Source organism: Marmota flaviventris, chromosome X (genome assembly GCF_047511675.1).
Source record: "Marmota flaviventris isolate mMarFla1 chromosome X, mMarFla1.hap1, whole genome shotgun sequence".
NCBI lineage: Eukaryota > Metazoa > Chordata > Mammalia > Rodentia > Sciuridae > Marmota > Marmota flaviventris.
Window position 1 is genome coordinate 46663719 of NC_092518.1, and position 12199 is coordinate 46675917.

At 32.7% G+C, this 12199-nt stretch overlaps 1 protein-coding gene across 1 annotated transcript in view; it reads right to left on the reverse strand.

Annotated features, from left to right (window-relative positions):
- Pfkfb1 (6-phosphofructo-2-kinase/fructose-2,6-biphosphatase 1) overlaps nucleotides 1-12199 on the reverse strand; it is a 151234-nt gene that overhangs the window by 65908 nt on the left and 73127 nt on the right. The gene's annotated exons all lie outside the window — the stretch shown is intronic.

Sequence of the window (12199 nt, forward strand, 5' to 3'; positions counted from 1 at the left end):
TAGCATTATCTTCTCTAACTCCATCCATTTACCTGCAAATGCCATGATATTATTCTCTTTTATTGCTGAGTAATATTCCATTGTGTGTATATGCCACATTTTTTTTATCCATTCATCTATTGAAGGGCATCTAGGTTGGTTCCACAGTTTAGCTATTGTGAATTGTGATGCTGTATACATTGATGTGGCTGTGTCCCTGTAGTATGCTGTTTTTAAGTCCTTTGGGTCTATATCAAGGAGAGGGACAGCTGGGTCAAATGATGGTTCCATTCCCAATTTTCCAAGAAACCTCCATACTGCTTTCCATATTGGCTGCACCAATTTGTAGTCCCACCAGCAGTGTATGAGTGTACCTTTTCCCCCACATCCTCGCCAACAGCTATTGTTGTTTGTCTTCATAATAGCTGCCATTCTGACTGGAGTGAGGTGAAATCTTAGAGTGGTTTTGATTTGCATTTCTCTAATTGCTAGCGATGATGAACATTTTTTCATATATTTGTTGATTGATTGTGTATTATCTTCTGAGAAGTGTCTGTTCAGGTATTTGGCCCATTTATTGATTGGGTAATTTGTTTTGTGGTGTTTAACTCCAATTTTAGTCCTTTTTGAGTTCTCTATATACCCTAGAGATTAGTGTTCTATCTGATGTTAACGTATATTTCTAAACTAGCATTAGTACTATATAACATCACATAAAATGTTGAAAATATCTAACCGTATAGTTTCCTAAATCCTCACTTCATTGCTTTTATGTAAAAATTGTCATATTTATGACACTTAAAACACCAATGGACAATCTTATTCATACTTCTTTGCTTTAAGTACTCATGTGTATTTTGATGAATTTAAGACAAAAATTATTACTTAATACTTACCCAAACATTTCTTCAAGATTTAGGTTTCTCTTTTGTGTCATTTCTTTTCATACTGAAGAACTTCCTTTAGCATTTCTCATTGAGCAGATTTGCTTGCAAAACTTCCTTAATACTTCTTCATTCAAAAAATATTGTATATACAATTCACAATTACCAAGTTATAAAATTAATGTAGGTGTCCACTTACAGATGACTTAATAAGTAAAATGTGGTATATGTACACAATAGAGTATATATATATATATATATATATATATATATATATATATTCTGCCATAAAGAAGAATGAAAGTAGGTTATTTGCAGGGAAATGGATGGAACTGGAGAACATCATGTTAAGTGAAATAAGCCAGACATAGAAAGACAAGTTTTCTCTCATACGTGGAAGGTGGGCTGGGAGAAGGACATTGTAAAATTGGAAGGGAGATCATTAGGGTAGATGAAGGGCATCAGGAAGAAGGGGAGGGAAAGTGAAAGGGAGGTATAGGGGAGTAAAATTGATCAAATTATGTTATATACACATGATTATGTCACAATGAAACTCATTAATCTGTATAATTAGTATGCACCAATAAAAATCATGCCTGCAATATTGATGTATATTTTTGCTAGATATAAAAAGAGTATGTTCTTTTCCTTTCAGCACTTTAAAGTGTTTTTGCATTGTCCCAGCCCTATTTGGTATCTGATTAGAGAGAGGTTCAGTTATTCAAGCCTTTTCCCATGGAATGTAATATGTCATTTTATTTGCAATGTTATTGATATATTTTAGATTTGAGTTTTTTAAAATTTATTTTTCAAGTTTCTCATATATGGAAATTTGTCTTTTCTCTAATTTAGGAAATTCTGTTTACTGTTTCTTCAAATACATTTTCTTCTCCAATTTATCTAGCCAGTCTTTTTGGAACTCCAATTTTAGTCCTTTTGAATGTCCCACAGGTCTCTAAGTCTGCTTATTATTCCCTAATTTTTTCTCTTTTATCAAGATTGAATACTTTGCACCAATATATCTTCCAGGTCACTAATTTTTCTTCTGCCATTATGTTACTGAGCCCATCCAATTAATTTTTTATTTCAGATATTGCATTTCCCAGTCTAAAATTTTTCATTTGTTTTTTCCCTTAGTTTCTATTTCTCTTCTGTTATTTCTTTCCCCTTCATTCAAGTGTGCTTTCCTGTACCTCATGGAGTGTAGTTACAATTGTTGCTTTAAAGTTATGCCCCATAAATAAAGCATAGGTATCTCTTGTGGTTTGACATCTGCTGATTTCCTTTTTCCTTCAGAATGGAGGGTGTTTTCTGGTTCTTTGATATGAAATAATTTTCTATTATATCTTGGACATTGCAAATGTTATTTTGTGTGGACTCTGGGTTCTGTAACAACTATCTGAAAAAAATGTTGTTTATCTTAGCAGATGATCAACCCAGTCAGATTCTGGCTATCAGTTCTATCTTGCTATTCTGGTCTATAGTTAAAATGCAATTTAGCTCCAAAATCTTTTGTTTTGTGTGTGAGGCTGAGACTTTTGTGGCAGATTGAATTCTGAGTTCGGTTTCCTAAGTCTCTGTTTTGCCTGTTTGGTGAATTCTCACATATGCATTGTTCAGTGGTTAGGCAAATAGGATTTTTTTTTTCATACACAGATATAGGAATATGCACTTCATCTCTTTTCCTTCTGATATTTCTTGCTCATGATACATCCTACCCAGGTTCTTTTTGTGGTTCCTCTGGCCAGAAAAATGCCAATGGTTCCATCAGAGTTTTTGCTACATCCTCTGCTCCAGTCCACAAGTGAGACACTGCAAGGCTGAGAAGCAAAAAACCCTGGAAACCTTACCATTTCTCTGCCATCTACCTGCTTTTTGGTTACTTTTCAGATTCTCAGGCAGGTTTTTTTTTTTCTAAATTTTTTGCAGGGTTTAGAGGTATAATCAATGGGACCAAGTGCTTTGTAAAAAAATGAGAATGCTCAAGAACACTGCATGTTAAATCTCATTGTATTTCTTACTTCTTGATTCAGCATTATGTTGAAAATTCTCCATCTTGTTATACATACATTTAGTTTATTTGGGGATGTGGTTCAGTGGTTGAGTGACCCTGAGTTCAATCCCCGGTACAAAAAAAAAAATTGTCATTGCCAAGGATTCTATCAAATGTTCCTAATGATATTTTACATATCTATTCCATGATTATACACTCATACATTGTCCTAACTTTATGGTACCATAAATAATACCATGATAAGCATCCTTTACATGTCCCTTGGTAGGCCTGAGAGAGCTTCTCAGGAGTGGCAGTTCTCAGTTAAATTGGGAATGGATTCTTTTTTTTTTTTTTTTTTGGTACCAGGGATTAAACTCAAGGGCACTCAACCACTGAGCCACATCCCCAGCGAACTCAGGGGCACTCAACCACTGAGCCACATCCCCAGCCCTATTTGGTATTTTATTTAGAGACAGTCTCACTGAGTTGATCAGAGCCTCGCCTTTGCTGAGGATGGCTTTGAAATCAAAATCCTCATGCTTCAGCCTCTGGTGCTGCTGGGATTATAGGTATGCATCATTGCACCTGGGGGGAATGGATTCTTTTTTTGAGTTCTCCATTTCTAGGACTTTATTTTTAAAAATTTTATTTATTTATTTTAATTAGGCTTATAAGATAGCAGAATGCAATTTGATTCATTGTACACAATTACAGCACAACTTTTCATTTCTTTGGTTGTATACGATGTAGCTCCACACCATATGTGCAGTCATACATGTACCTAGGATAATGATTCCACCATCTTTCCTGCCTAAATTCCCCCTCCCTGCCCTTTGCCCAATCAAGTTCCTCCATTTTCCTATGTCTCCCATCACCCCATTATGGATCAGCATCCACTTATCAGAGAGAACATTCGGCCTTTGGTTTTTTGGAATTGAATTACTTTGCTTAGCATGATATTCTCCAACTCAATCCATTTACTTGTAAAAGCCATAATTTTATTCTTTTTTAATGCTGAGTAATATTCTATTTTGTATATATACCACAGTTTCTTTATCCATTCATTTATTCTTGATTTCACTAAATACTGCTAGATTGCTCTTTAAGACTTCACTGGTTTACATTTTCTTCTGAAATACCTAAGATTTTCTGTTTCCCCTAACTCATACAGTCAATCTACATTATCTAGTTTGCTAATTTCCCTATTTGATGGGTGTTGGTTGAGGTTTCATTTTATAAATTTTCCATTTGTGTGATTATCAATAAGAAAGGTGGCTTTTACATAAATTTATGAATTAGTACATTATACCCTTTTGTGAAATGTCTATGAATAGTTTGTGCGTATTCTCTTCTTGATTTTCTCCATTAGAAAAGGGTTTTTGTGCATGTTTTCAATTCTTTCTTTATCTTAGGGTTCAGTCATTTTTTTATTTATAGATATTCCATTTTTATCTTAGTCTATTACTTTTTATATTGCCTCTAAAATATTTAATTTTGATTCAATCCCATCCACTTTTATCCTTATGGCTTGTGTTCTATGTGTCTTGTTTAATAAATCCATCTGCACCTGAAAATCACAGATATATATCTTATATCTATAAAGTCACAGATATAGATATAATAGATAGGCCTACTAGTTTATATTTTTATATTCTCATGTGTTTAAAACTTCAAAAAATTTTATGTAGAGTTACAGAGATAAAACTTTATTTTTTTATGCTTTATTTTTTATTCATTTAAAAAACAAATGACAGCAGAATGCATTGTAATTCTTATTACACATATACAGCACAATTTTTCATATCTCTGGTTGTATATAAAGTATGTTGACACCAATTCATGTGTTCATACATGTACTTTGGATAATGATGTATATCACATTCCACCATCCTTGCTAATCCCATCCCTTACCCTCCAACCCCTCTTCCCTATCTAGAATTCATCTGATCCTCTCATGCTCCCCTTCCCTAACCCACTATGAATCAGCCTCCTTATATCAGAAAAAAAAACATTTGGCATTTGCTTTTTTGGGGGGGTGGATTGGCTAACTTCACTTAGTATTATCTTCTCCAACGCCATCCATTTACCTGCAAATGCCATGATTTTATTCTCTTTTATTGCTGAGTAATATTCCATTGTGTATAAATGCCACATTTTTTATCCATTAATCTACTGAAGGCATCTAGGTTGGCTCCACAGTTTAGCTATTGTGAATTGTGCTGCTATAAACATCGATGTGGCTGTGTCCCTGTAGTATGCTGATTTTAAGTCCTTTAGGTATAGACTGAGGAGAGGGATAACTGGGTCAAATGGTGGTTCCATTCCCAGATTTCCAAGGAATCTCCATACTGTTTTCCATATTGGCTGTACCAATTTGCAGTCCCACCAGCAATGTATGAGTGTACCTTTCTCCCCTCATCCTCGCCAACACTTGTTGTTGTTTGTATTCAAAATAGCTGCCATTCTGACAGGAGTGAGATTGATATCTTAGAGTATTTTTGATGTGCATTTCTCTAATTGCTAGAGATGATGAATTTTTTTGGTTGATTGTATATCCTCGTCTGTGATTCTGTGAAGTGTCTGTTCAGGTCCTTGGCCCATTTATTGATTCGGTTATTTATTTATTTATTTTTTTTTTTGGTGCTTAGCTTTTTGAGTTCTTTATATACCCTAGAGATTAGGGCTCTATCTGATGTGTGAGGGGTAAAAATTTGCTCCCAGGATGTAGGCTATCTGTTCACCTCACAGATTGTTTCTTTTGCTAAGAAGCTTTTTAGTTTGATTCTATCCCATTTATTGAGCCTTGGTTTTAATTCTTGCACTATAGAAGTCTTATTAAGGAAGTTGAGGCCTAATCCCACATGATGAAAATTAGTGCCTACTTTTTCTTCTATTAGACATAGTCTCTGGTTTAATTCCTAGGTCCTTGATCCACTTTGAGTTGAGTTTTGTGCATGGTGAGGGATAGGGATTTAATTTCATTTTGTTGCATATGGATTTCCAGTTTTCCCAACATCATTTGATGACCATGCTACCAAAAGCACTATACAGATTTAATGCAATTTTGATCAAAATCCCAATGGCATTCCTCATAGAAATAGAAAAAGCTATCATGAAATTCACCTGGAAAAATAAGAGACCCAGAATAGCTAAAGCAATCCTTAGCAGGAAGAGTGAAACAGGTGGCATCACTATACCAGACCTTAAACAATACTACAGAGCAATAGTAACAAAAACAGCATGGTATTGGCACCAAAACAGACTGGTAGACCAATGATACAGAATAGCAGACACAGAGACTAACCCACAAAATTACAATTATATTAGACAAAGGTGCCAAAACCATGCATTGGAGAAAAGATAGCCTCTTACAACTTTATTTTCTACCTATATATAAGCCAATATTCCCATAATTGTTTCTTTCATACATAATCTATCAATGCTCTCCTGATTTACCACTACCAAATGTTAAGTACTCATAAAACATGGATCTGTTTCTGGATTATCTACAATGATATATTATTAGTATGCTACTGTATTTTAGCACACTTTATATAAAACTATGTATTTGTAGTATGTCTTTCTATTTGGTAAGGATTCTCCATCATTTTTGCCTTTTTAAAAATTGTCTTAGCTACCTATGTATCATTATCATCCTATGCTTATCTTAGAATTAGTTTATCTACTTGTGCTCTCAAAAATTAATACTGAGAGCTGGAGTTGTCGCTCAGTGGTAGAGCACTTGCCTGGCATATGTGTTCCATCCTCAGCACCACATAAAAATCAATGAATAAAATAAAGGTCTTAAAAGTTCTTGCTGAGATTTTAGCTGGGATAGCATTGAATTTATAGGTATAGATTTTGAATTTATAGATAGTTTTGAATTTATAGATCAACTCAGTGAGACCTTGTCTCTAAATAAAATACAAAATAGGGCTGGGGATGTGGCTCAGTGATTGAGTGTCCCTGAGTTCAATTCCTGGTACCAAAAAATTGCATTAAATTATCCCATCCATAAACATAATATATCTCTATGCATTAAGCTCATCTATAATATTCTTTTAATACAATTTTAAGTTTTATTATAAAATATTTAAGATGAATTAATATTAATATTATAATATAATAAATACTATGAATACACTATTTACATCTATCAAATCATAACATTTTAAAAGGTTTCTTTTCAGAGATTATATTCAAAATATTTAACAAACCTGTTATGTCATGGACACCAACTAATGAGAAAGATCCCTGACTATCAGTTTCTACAAGCTCAATGCTATCAAGCTCTGCTTGATTCATATATATATTTTAAATACATAGAATATTTTACCTAAAGTTAAAGACACTTGTGTATCCTTTCCCAAATTCCATTTTCTCTTATCTCTCTCTGCATATTATTATACTATTATGGTATGTGTATGTACCCATAAGTATGTATAGCATAGTTTTGCATGTTTTCAAATTGCACATAAATGTATTGAGCTGAAAATATCAGTAGGAAAATATCCATTTTGATATATATTTTAATGGTTATATATTATCCCCTTGAGTGAGTGTGCCAGTTAACTAATAAAATTCTGTAATTCTTTTAATTTTGGGTAGTTTTCTAATTGTGCTCTAGTACAAACAATGCTGCAATAAATATTCATTTTTTTGTGATCCATAAACACATTTCTTTGGAATATGACCTAGCATTGGAATTCTGAGGTTGTAGGTTACATTTATTTTACATTTTGGTAGAAAATATACTTGAACATATGTATCTCTCCATGAACACTGAATGAAAATATCTATATTCTGATACTTTCCCCAACACTACTTTTAGATATTTTTTGTCAATTTTTTTTTAGATTTTTAGGGTTTGTTTAGCTTTTACTCTTTTGATAGATTAAAAATGGTATCTCAATTAATGGTAATTGCATTTCCACAGTTACTTGCTTATTGGTTTTCATGTTTGCCAGTCTCCTACTCAACTGATCTTTCCTTGTAGAACCATTTTTGAGAATTTCTAAAGTAGACAACACACTCTTATACTCTATAGTTTTCTCTTTCATTCAGTATATGCTTTCTTTTATGAATGAATATTAATATTCATAATATAATAAACACTACTTATTAGTATCAGTCTTATTAAACCTGGGTACTAGATCCTGATGTACAAAAAGTTCGATTTACATAACTGCTCCATTTTTAAAACCAGAATTGACAGACATGATTGGTCCTGCTCATAGAACCTTTAACCCAATCTTTAAACAATTGTTTTGTATATATTTTTAACTGAGAAATAATAATTTATACATTTGTGATGTACAACATGATGCTTTGATATACGTATGCATTATGTACATTTTGTATATCAACTCTTTATGAGATATATGCTTTGCAAATATTTTCTCCCATTCCATACACTGTTCCTATACTACATTCATTATTTCCTTGGCTGTGCAGAAGCTGTTTAGTTTAATATAGTCCCACCTGTTTATTTTTGCTTTTGTTGACTGCTTTATAGCTGTAATAATGTACATGCCTACCAAATTAAGCTATTTGGCATATGCATTGCCTCATATACTTGTCATTTTTTTAGTGAGAACACTTAAAATCTACTTTCTTAGAAAATTAAACATAGAATATATTGTTATTAATCATAGCCACAATGATGTACAGTAGTAGATCTTTTGAACTTATTTCTCTTAGCTAACTCAAGTTTTGTGTCCTTTGACCAATGTCTCCCCAACCCCCAAATCTCTTGTAACCATTATTTTATTTTTTTTCTATGAGTTCAACTTTTTCAGACTTCACATATAAGTGAGATAATGCAGTATTTGTTTTATTGAGCCTGGCTTATTTTATTTAACATAATATCCTCCAGTCCCATCCATTTTAATACAAAAGACAATATTTACTTCTTATTTAAGGCTGACTAGTATTTCATTGGGTGTGTATACCCCACCATCTTTATCCATTTGTCCACTCACAGACACTTGGATTGATTCCATGTCTTGGCTGTTGTAAATAATGCTGCAATGAACAGGAGAATGCAAATGTCTCTTTAGCATAATGATTTTATGTCCTTTGGATATATATAGCTGGGATTTCTCGATCATACGGTGCTTTTATGTTAATTTTATAATCTTAGTGTTTTCCATTTTGGCTGCAATAAAGTACATGCCTACCAAAGTTGTGCAAGGGTTCCCTTCTGTCTGCATCTTTGACAACACTTGTTAATATTCATCTTTTTGATGATCAATTACCAATCAAGGTGATATGTAATTGTGGCTTTACTTTGCCTTCCCTGATGACAGAGATATTCAGCGTCTTGCTATATATCCGTTGGCCGTTTGTATGTCTTTGGAGAAATGTCTGTCTATTCAGATACTTTGTCCATTTTTAATTGTTATTGTTTTCTTGCTATTAAGTTGTTTTAGTTCCTGGTATATTTTGTATATCAACTCTTTATGATATATATGGTTTGCAAATATTTTCTCCCATTCCATACACTGTTTACACTATATTCATTATTTCCTTAGCTGTGCAGAAGCTGTTTAGTTTTACAGTTCCACTTGTTTATTTTTGCTTTTGTTGGCTGCTTTTGGTGTCATATCAAAAAATTCTTTGCTATGTTTTCTTCCAGTACTTTTACAACTTCAGGTATTATGTTTAAGACCAATCCATTTTGAGTTGATTTTTTTTTTGTGATGGAAGATAAGAATCTGTTTTCATTTCTCTTCATGAGGATACCCAGTCTTCCAAGCACCACTTATTTGAAGAGACTGCCCTTTATGCCTTGTATGTTCTTGGTATCAATGTCAAAAATCAATTGACCATGAATTAATGGATTTATTTATGACTCTCTATTCTGTTCCATTGGTCTCTGTTTTTGATAAAATTTTAATTTCCTTTTCTGACAGTTTGTTATCAGTGTATAGAAATACAACTAATTTTTATATTTTGACTTTCTTTCCTGCAAGATTACTGAATTTGTTTATTAGTTCTAACAGGATTTTGTGTGATCATTAGTATTTTCTACACATAGGATCATGTTGTCTGCAAAAGGGACAATTTAACTTCTTCCTTTCCAGTGTGGATGCCTTTTATTTCTTTCTCTTGCCTGATTGTTTTGGCTAGGATATCAGTACCATCTTGAATAGAAGTGAGAGTAGTCATCTTTGTTTTGTTCCTTATCTTAACAAAATCTACACTTTTTGTTATTCAGTATGATGTTAGGTGTGGGTTCTTCACATACACCCATTACTATTTTGAGGTACATTCCTTCTATACCTAAATTTTGAACATTGTTTAAATCATGAAAGTTTGAACTATTTCAAATGACTTTTCTGCATCTATTGAGAGGCTCATATTATTTTTATCCTTTGTTCTGTTAATGTAATGAATCAAATTTAGTGATTTGTATGTGTAAATCATCTTTGCACTCCTAGGATAAATCCAACTTGATCATGGTGTATAAACTTTCTGACATGATGTTGTATTCAACTTGCAAGTATTTTGTTGAGGATTTTTGCATTTATGTTAGGGATATTGGCCTATAATACTTTTTTCTTTTAATGTCCATGTCTGGTTTTGATATCAAAGTAGTGATGCTCTTACAAAATGAGTTTGGAGATACTCCCTCTTCTCTAATTTTTGGAAGAGTTTGAGAAAGATGTATATTTATTATTTGTTGGTTGTACATAATTCATCAGTGAGATCACCAGATCTTGGGCTTTTCTTTGTTGGAAAACTTTTTATTACTAATTTAATCCCCTTCCTCATTATTGGTCTGTTCAGATTTTGTTTATTTATGATTTAGCTTTGGTAGCTTGCATGTATCTAGGAATTTTTCCATTTATTCTAGGTTTCTGATTTCTTGGCTTACAAAATTTCTTAGTGTTCTCTTATGATCTTTTGTATTTCTGTGCTATTGGTTGTAATATATCTACATTTTTAATTTGTCTTCTGTCATGTTTTTAGTTCATCTATCTAGCTAGAGTTTTTTCAGTTTTATCCTTTCAAAAAAGCAACTCACTGGGCGTGGTGGCACATGCCTGTAATCCCAGTGGTTTAGGAGACTGAGGCAGGAGGATTTCAAGTTAAAGGTCAGCCTCAGCAATTGAGTAAGGCCTTAAGCAACATAGCGAGACCCTGCATCAAAGTAAAAAATTTAAAATGCACTGGGGATGTGTGTGTCTCAGTGATTAAGCACCTTGAGTTAGATCCCCAGTAACAAAAGTGGGGGGTGGGGACTCTGTTATTTGTCTTTTCTATTGTTTTTTTCTAGTGTCTATTTCATTTATTTTTACTTTGATCTTTCTTCTACTAATTTTGGCTTAGTTCTTTCAGTAGTTCCTTGAGGCATACTATTAGGTTCTGTATTTGGTGTCATTCTTCTTTTTGATGAAGGCATTTAATACTATAAATTTTCTTTTAGAATTACTTTTGCTGCATCCCATAAGTTTAAATATATTGTGATCCACTTTTTGTTTGTGTTAAGATATTTTACATTTCCTTTTTAATTTCCTTTGACACATTTGTTGTTCAGAAGCACATTATTTAATTTCCATGTATTTATGAATTTTTGAAGTTTCTCTTGTTTTGGAATTCAAGGTTTATGCTATTGTGGTTGTAAGTTATTTGATATGAATTAAAATTTGTTGGGACTTGTTTTGTAGCCCGAATTATGATCTATCCTGGAGAATGTTGTTTGCACTGGAGAAGAATGTGTGTTCTGCAGCTGTTGGATGGAATGTTTTGTAGATGTTTGTTAGGTCCATTTGGTCTGAAGTGTAGTTCAAGTACAATGTTTCCTTATTGATTTTCTGTCTGGATGATCCGTGCATTGTCAATAGTAGGGTATTGAAGTCCTTTACTATTATTTTATTGTAGTGTATCTCTCCCTCCAGCAGCTGTATGAATATTTGCTTCATATGTATAAATGCTTCAATGCTGGATATATATATATACATATATATACATATACATATATATATATATACATATACATATATATATATATGTATATATATATATTCTACTGATGAATTGATGCCTTTATCATGATATAATGACCTTTTTTGTTTAATTTTATGGTTTTGACTTCAAGTCTATGATGTCTAACATAAGATCAAGCAAATAAGTGAAATTGTTTTCTGCACAGTGTACCAATGCACTGTGTCACAAGAAACAAATCTAAATACTTGCTTGGTGTATCAGTGAAGAAGGAACATGGCCTCAATAGTTTTCAAATAAGTCGATTTTTTTTTTAACAGCAACAACATAGTAATTGCAGGATAAATAAAAATCTTTTGTGGGCTTTCTTATATTTGTTGTTTTTTATTCT